Source organism: Anguilla anguilla, chromosome 5 (assembly GCF_013347855.1).
Source record: "Anguilla anguilla isolate fAngAng1 chromosome 5, fAngAng1.pri, whole genome shotgun sequence".
In the NCBI taxonomy this organism is placed as follows: domain Eukaryota; kingdom Metazoa; phylum Chordata; class Actinopteri; order Anguilliformes; family Anguillidae; genus Anguilla; species Anguilla anguilla.
Genome location: NC_049205.1, coordinates 8,788,468 through 8,796,237, shown reverse-complemented (window position 1 = coordinate 8,796,237; position 7,770 = coordinate 8,788,468).

The window sequence follows — 7,770 nt, the reverse complement described above, 5'->3', positions numbered from 1 at the left end:
CCAACAGCTCTATCTAGCACCACTGGTTTAGTTACTGTAACCGAGCCTACTGTAACCCAACCTAATACCAACACTCAACCAACAGGTCTACCTAGCACCACTGGTTCAGTTACTGTAACTGAACCCACTGTAACCCAGCATAATGCCAACACTCAATCAACAGCTGTATCTGACATCACTGATTCAGTGACTATAATTGAATCTACTGCAACTGCAGGACCCGCAGGCCAAACTGCAGCAGCAACTACAGGACCTGTACTTCAGACTGCAGCAGCAACCACAGGACCCACAGTCCAAACTGCACCAGCAACTGCAGGACCCGCAGGCCAAACTGCACCAGCAACTACAGGACCTGCCCTTCAGACTGCACCAGCAACTGCAGGACCTGCACTTCAGACTGCAGCAGCAACTACAGGACCCGCAGGCCAAACTGTACCAGCAACTACAGGACCCGCAGGCCAAACTGCACCAGCAACTGCAGGACCTGCACTTCAGACTGCAGCAGCAACTGCAGGACCCACAGGTCAGACTGTACCAGCAACTGCAGGACCTGCACTTCAGACTGCAGCAGCAACTGCAGGACCCGCAGTCCAAACTGCAGCAGCAACTACAGGACCCGCAGGTCAGACTGTACCAGCAACTGCAGGACCTGCAGGCCAAACTGCACCAGCAACTGCAGGACCTGCACTTCAGACTGCAGCAGCAACTGCAGGACCCACAGGTCAGACTGTACCAGCAACTGCAGGACCTGCACTTCAGACTGCAGCAGCAACTGCAGGACCCGCAGTCCAAACTGTAGCAGAAACTACAGGACCCGCAGGTCAGACTGTACCAGCAACTGCAGGACCTGCAGGCCAAACTGCACCAGCAACTGCAGGACCTGCACTTCAGACTGCAGCAGCAACTGCAGGACCCACAGGTCAGACTGTACCAGCAACTGCAGGACCTGCACTTCAGACTGCAGCAGCAACTGCAGGACCCGCAGTCCAAACTGTAGCAGCAACTACAGGACCCGCAGGTCAGACTGTACCAGCAACTGCAGGACCTGCACTTCAGACTGCAGCAGCAACTGCAGGACCCGCAGTCCAAACTGCAGCAGCAACTACAGGACCCGCAGGTCAGACTGTACCAGCAACTGCAGGACCTGCACTTCAGACTGCAGCAGCAACTGCAGGACCCGCAGGCCAGACTGTACCAGCAACTACAGGACCTGCAGGCCAAACTGGAGCAGCAACTGCAGGACCTGCACTTCAGACTGCAGCAGCAACTGCAGGACCCGCAGGTCAGACTGTACCAGCAACTGCAGGAACTGCACTTCAGACTGCAGCAGCAACTGCAGGACCCGCAGGTCAGACTGTACCAGCAACTGCAGGACCTGCACTTCAGACTGTAGCAGCAACTGCAGGACCCGCAGGCCAGACTGTACCAGCAACTACAGGACCTGCACTTCAGACTGCAGCAGCAACTGCAGGACCTGCAGGCCAAACTGTACCAGCAACTGCAGGACCTGCAAGCCAAACTGTACCAGCAACTGCAGGACCTGCAGGCCAAACTGTAGCAGCAACTGCAGGACCCGCAGGCCAAACTGCAGCAGCAACTGCAGGACCCGCAGGCCAAACTGCAGCAGCAACTGCAGGACCCGCAGGCCAAACTGCAGCAGCAACTGCAGGACCCGCAGGGCAAACTGGAGCAGCAACTGCAGGACCCGCAGGCCAAACTGCAGCAGCAACTGCAGGACCCGCAGGCCAAACTGCAGCAGCAACTGCAGGACCCGCAGGGCAAACTGGAGCAGCAACTGCAGGACCCGCAGGCCAAACTGCAGCAGCAACTATAGGACCTGCAGGCCAAACTGCAGCAGCAACTGCAGGACCCGCAGGCCAAACTGCAGCAGCAACTGCAGGACCCGCAGGCCAAACTGCAGCAGCAACTGCAGGACCCGCAGGCCAAACTGCAGCAGCAACTGCAGGACCCGCAGGCCAAACTGCAGCAGCAACTATAGGACCTGCAGGCCAAACTGCAGCAGCAACTGCAGGACCCGCAGGCCAAACTGCAGCAGCAACTGCAGGACCCGCAGGCCAAACTGCAGCAGCAACTGCAGGACCCGCAGGCCAAACTGCAGCAGCAACTGCAGGACCCGCAGTCCAAACTGCAGCAGCAACTGCAGGATCCGGTGGTCAGACCGCAGCAGTGACTGTTCCCAATGTGGCTGTTTCCACTGCATCACCCAGCAATGGGCAGGCGACCGTGGAGCTTGAGTTCCGACTGAATCAGCAGTTTACTCAGGAGCTGTCTGACCAAAACTCACAACAGTTCACCAATCTGGCCGCTAACGTCACTGCTGAGGTATGCTCTCGATTTGAACAAATACAAATTATTAGTGCGTATATAGGTGCAAATATGCATGTGTGAATCACATCATACAATGGGTAATTGAGTGGTGTGCCTTAATACAGAACTCATCTTTAGTGTAGTTACCCATCCTACAATTTAGTATCAAATATTCATTTGGCCAGTGCCGCCTGTGGCCTCAGCATTTGACTATAGTTTCACACCCAGGGGGATAAAGTTTCAGTCAGCAGGGCTGTTCCTTTCTAATTATGCAAGAACAGCTGGTCTGCTCCAAATGAAAATAATTGAAAAGATGATGAACTGCACAGTAGAAAGGCACTGGTGGCTGGCAGAAAGCACGTCAGAAAAAGACGGGACAGGCCTACGAATGTGTTTTGATCTGACTGGATTTAATTACCCTTAGTTGTTGATGGATAAAGCACTTACATCTGAACATTTTTATACCTTTTGGCTTTTTGCTAATTGATTTTCCCCTTTTTTTTAGGTAAACATTGTCTACAGGGCCAGTTTTTCCTCATCGTTCAATAATTCCAAAGTCAATAGGTTTTGGTGAGTGCATTCTGCTGAAATTAATTTTAGTTGGTCTTGGTGGTGGGCAATGTTCTGGGTAGCAAGATGGTGCAGTTGAAAGCACTGTTACCTCACAGAAAGAAGGTCACCAATTAGCCTGCCTGCATGTTTTTGGACTGTGGAAGGAAACCGGCGTACCTGAAGGTAACACACACAGACAGGGGGAGAACATGCAAACTCCACACAGAAAGGCCCAGGCCTGGATTTGAACCTTATCACAGTAATCCTTTTAAACTCAGAGTGGATTATATTTTCCCCAGCACTTGCTAGCTATGAACATCATCATTTTTGAAAATAGTTTCATTCATTCAATTTTCAATGGTTTTAGCTTGCCAATGGATGAATGGGTGAAACTTATTGCCCTGGGGGGGAATTTGTCTTGCACACAATAAGCACAACATAAAACATAAGAAAGATGCTGCACATGAGGCAAGTTTATTTCAAAGCACAACCTGCTGCGTTTGTGGAACGGTTTCCTGTCAGTGTATTTTATTTTATTTTTATTTCATATTTTAACGAGCTCTGTCATTGTAGCCCCACTCATTTTGCTTTAATGCCATGTCCCAGGGTTTACCTTTAAAGATCCCCTTTTCTCTTCATTTCAGGAATGGGTCCATTGGTGTTGACATTACCCTGACATTTAAGAGCCCAACAGAAGTTCCCACCACCTCCTCTGTAGAGACTGCTTTGAACCAAGCACTGACGTCAGGGCAAATTTCCCTGAATATTGTTCCTGGGAGTGTCGCTGCACGTAAGTACAAGGATTTTGACAAATTCATATATTTGCAATTGAAGCACACATGCACTTATCCACATGATGCTCTCGGCCTGTCTTTATCCCATTCAGACTCACTCAACAAAGAACCAGAATTACAAACAAGTTAATAGCATAATTAATCCTTTATCATATGCAAAATGCAACGAAATTAACGGACAAAACTGAAAAATGAATGATTTTTTTTTTGTTCTTTGACCAACCTTCAGAATTATCGTCAACCACCACCACACCTTCAGCTACAACATCTGGATTCTCCCCACTGAGCAAGTCCTCTTCGGTTCCCTTCGCTGTTGCCCTGGCATTCCTGGCAGCACAGATCATTTCCTCTATCTAACCTTCAAAAATCCATCATCCACCTCCCCCTCATCTCCATCCACGACCCCCATCCATCTTCATTCATTTTCCCCATCATCTCTACGCATCTCCACCCATCTCCCCATCATCTCCATCCACCTCCCCATCCTTTTCCATCCATCTACATCCACCTCCTACATCTATCTCCATCCATCTCCCCATCATCTCCATCCACATCCCCCATCCATCTCCATTCATCTCCACCATCCATCTCCCCATTATCTCCATCCACCTCTCCCCATCCATCTACCCCATCATCTCCATCCACATTCCCCATCCATCTCCAACCATCCGTCTCAATCTATCTCCACCTATCTAACTCCATCCAGGAGGCTTATGATCTCGCTGTTTGTAGGGAAGCCTAATACCTTCAGCTGCCATTTACATTTGAACACAAGACATTTATCTGCTATATTTTCTGAGCCTAAACAGAATGAAATTGGCTTTCAAAATTAAATTTTCTGTTGTATCTTGTATAAAATGAAGACCTGCCAATCAGCATAGTTGATCTTGGGCTTGATAGTTTTTGTGTTTTCTCAAAAAGAATGACATAAAATGTGTACTTATAAAAAAAGTAAAAATGCTTCTAAAATTATTGTCTTTTTTTGATAACAAAAGCCAGCAATTGGTGTTGGAATACTAACTGTTTGTATTTCAGAATGTTGCATGGTAACGTGGACTACTGAGTAACTGTTACACATATGTAAATATTCTAGAATGTACAAAATGTGTTAATTTAATATCTTTAACTGTTTAATCTGGGACAGTGTCTGTATTTACAGTATATTATGCTTCCTGATGTCCTGTATAGTTAAGAAAATGCTCTGAAATTTTTATGCTTCATATCCTGATTTAAAGATTTTTATTTGTGTGTGTGTGTGTGTAAAGATTATGCAGTTTTTATACATAACATATCTGGAAGAGACTTGAATAAAGTGTCACTCATGCCTGCTGGTGTGATGTACTGTATTTCAAATATATATGAGATAAAATGAGACTGGAAATTGAAAGCCTGAGGAAATAAATTGGAGAAAGTCTATATTTGTTTTTGCATTATTGTGTTTTTACGGTAGTCGCACACAATTAGTCAGAAATTAACGCTAAGCATCCAATACAGTTTTTAAAACTTTTAATTAAATCACCGGTAATTCATGAGAATTACCAAAAATTACTTTAAAATGGAGGAATACTTTCCAGAGCATAAATTTACCGGACATTTGCCTCATCAGGACCATGGACAGTACATGTCTTATGCATGAGTCACAATCGGCACCATGGACAGCGCCCGTATCACATGGGGAAGTCACACCTGCATGCTGCTTCCTTATTACACAGTTGCATACAATACAGCAGTGTAAAATCCCCTTCCCCAAAAAGCATCAGGCTTGAAGTGGCTTGGGCTTGATTTTTATAGTCTAATTCACAGGAAAGGCAGCACAAGACATTTAATGAGAAATCAAACAGCATTTAAATGATTAATTCAAATCAAATGACACGCATACAAATCAAAGCCAGAGTATAAATCACTCTGAAAGGCTGTAGGAAACTGAATTGGTCATATTTTTATAATTGCCACTTTCACAGAAATTTTGTCAGCTGGGTAAATTTTATCTGGTTTTCGCCAGATGCACAGCACTGAAACAGCCCTTCTTAGGGTAGCTAAAGATTTATTGCAGGCTGCTGATGCAGGAGACATTTCTGTTCTGGTTCTGCTTGACACCATTTATCATGCTATTCTAATTAGTAGACTGACAGTGGGTTGGTATCTATGGCTGTTCTTAACTGGTTCTCTTCCTATTTGTGAAACAGCCAATTTTTTGTGTCAATTGGTGGCTTTAGGTCATCAATTTCAGTGATCATGTTTGGTGTACCTCAGGGCTCAAATCTTGGACAAGTTTCTCTTTATATATACTACCCGTAGGTCATATTATCCATCGTCACGATATCTCGTATCACTGCTATGTAAATGACACACAATTGTACCTCCCTGTAAGGCCAAATGATATGAATAAATTAACTGCTTTATATCACTGCTTAGCTGAGGTTAAAAACTGGATGAAAAGACTTTCTACAATTAAACTCTGACACTCTCCTGGTGAATTCCTTATGCCTTTCAGTTAGTGTTCTTATTTTTGATTAAGATTATGCTAATACTGATAGATAAATAGATAAATTGATAGATAAATAGATTAAAATGCTGCCCAAGACAATGTGTTTTGTGTGTGTATTGTGCTTGCGTGAGTGTGTGAGCATCTTTGTTTCATGATAAGTTGAGCACTGTACCCAGCAACAGGGAACACCAGGCCAGCAGGAAGCAGCTGAACACTGAGGGAGGAACAGGTGACACACCACTGGATGGGGGGCCTGTAGAGGAAAGAAACACACTTAGCAACCAGTATTATGGGATGCGATTCACTCTCTGTGTCACCTGGAGTCGGGAAGGAGACCCAGTTACAGTGCATGGATGACACACAACATAACCCTTCAGGACACTTCAAAGCAAAGTAACTTGCAGTAGTACAATGCAATTTTGCAGTTAGTGTTATTCAGTGATAGCCTATGGAAAGCACAACCAAAAATGTATAGTAAGCATTGGAATTCTGAAGAGACTATGGTGACCTTAATGCAATTGGTATTTCAGATGTCCCCGCCCCAGTCCTGGACAGACACAGTTCTGCTGCTTTTTGTTGATAATGAGCACCTTACAGCTCAACTGAAGCACGTGATCACACCAGTGACTCAGCTCATTTTTGCGTGTCTAAATTGGTTGTTGGATTTTAAGTGAAAACTATGAACAGAAAACCCTGTGTCTCTTTCTGACTATTGTCTCTGCCATTTTAGAATTTAATGCATTTACTTCTGGGTTACTCTAAAAACGGTGGCCTGTTTTTTTTTTTTTTTTTAAAAGGTCACATGATAATCAACGGTACAGTTTTGTTAGTAGTGAACACAAAATAGTGATCCATAGTGGTAACTGTACCTGTAGGAGTTCCAGATGCAGTCGGGGGTGCAATTATAGCTGGTGTAACATCTATTTTAAAAAGAGCATAAATTATGATGAGGGTAGGTCATGGGCACATCATTGTCTACATAGTATCTAACACTTATTTGTGATCCTGATTTTGTAATTGCAAAGAGGGTATTTAACTCATAAATATTTATGAAAAGTCATGAAAAGACAACCATACAAGTAAATGTGTGTGCCGTCAAACTGACAACCTTGCTGTTCTGGTATTTAAAATTGGTGGTAAAGCATTCCATTAACATTTAAACAATAAAAAACTAGCTTCCTAATGTAATACACAAAATTAAAATGTATGAGAAAAAATATTCTTCATGACGGTCATGGTGCACTGCCGTAAATTAGAGAAGTGGATCAGAGGAGGGAACTGACTGGTGGCATTGATTGAGCTGAGAATAATCGGAATGGTCACAGTCCCGTCGTTGATGGCCTGCTTTAGGGTTTTGACGACCTGATCGATGCGGGGCACGATGCCGGAACTGTTAAAGACCAGATCTGCCGTGGTGACGAGGGGCCTGTCCGACGAACAGTAAAGCCACAATAACAAATACAGCAACTACATCTAAAGCGTAACTAAGCGGCACTGGGTGATGTTTAATATTGTGGGTGCTGATGGTATTTTCATCCTTGTCTTACTTATGATTTTTTATGTAATAATATTACAGTGGTATAAAGGTGTAAAATAAATATGCAATAT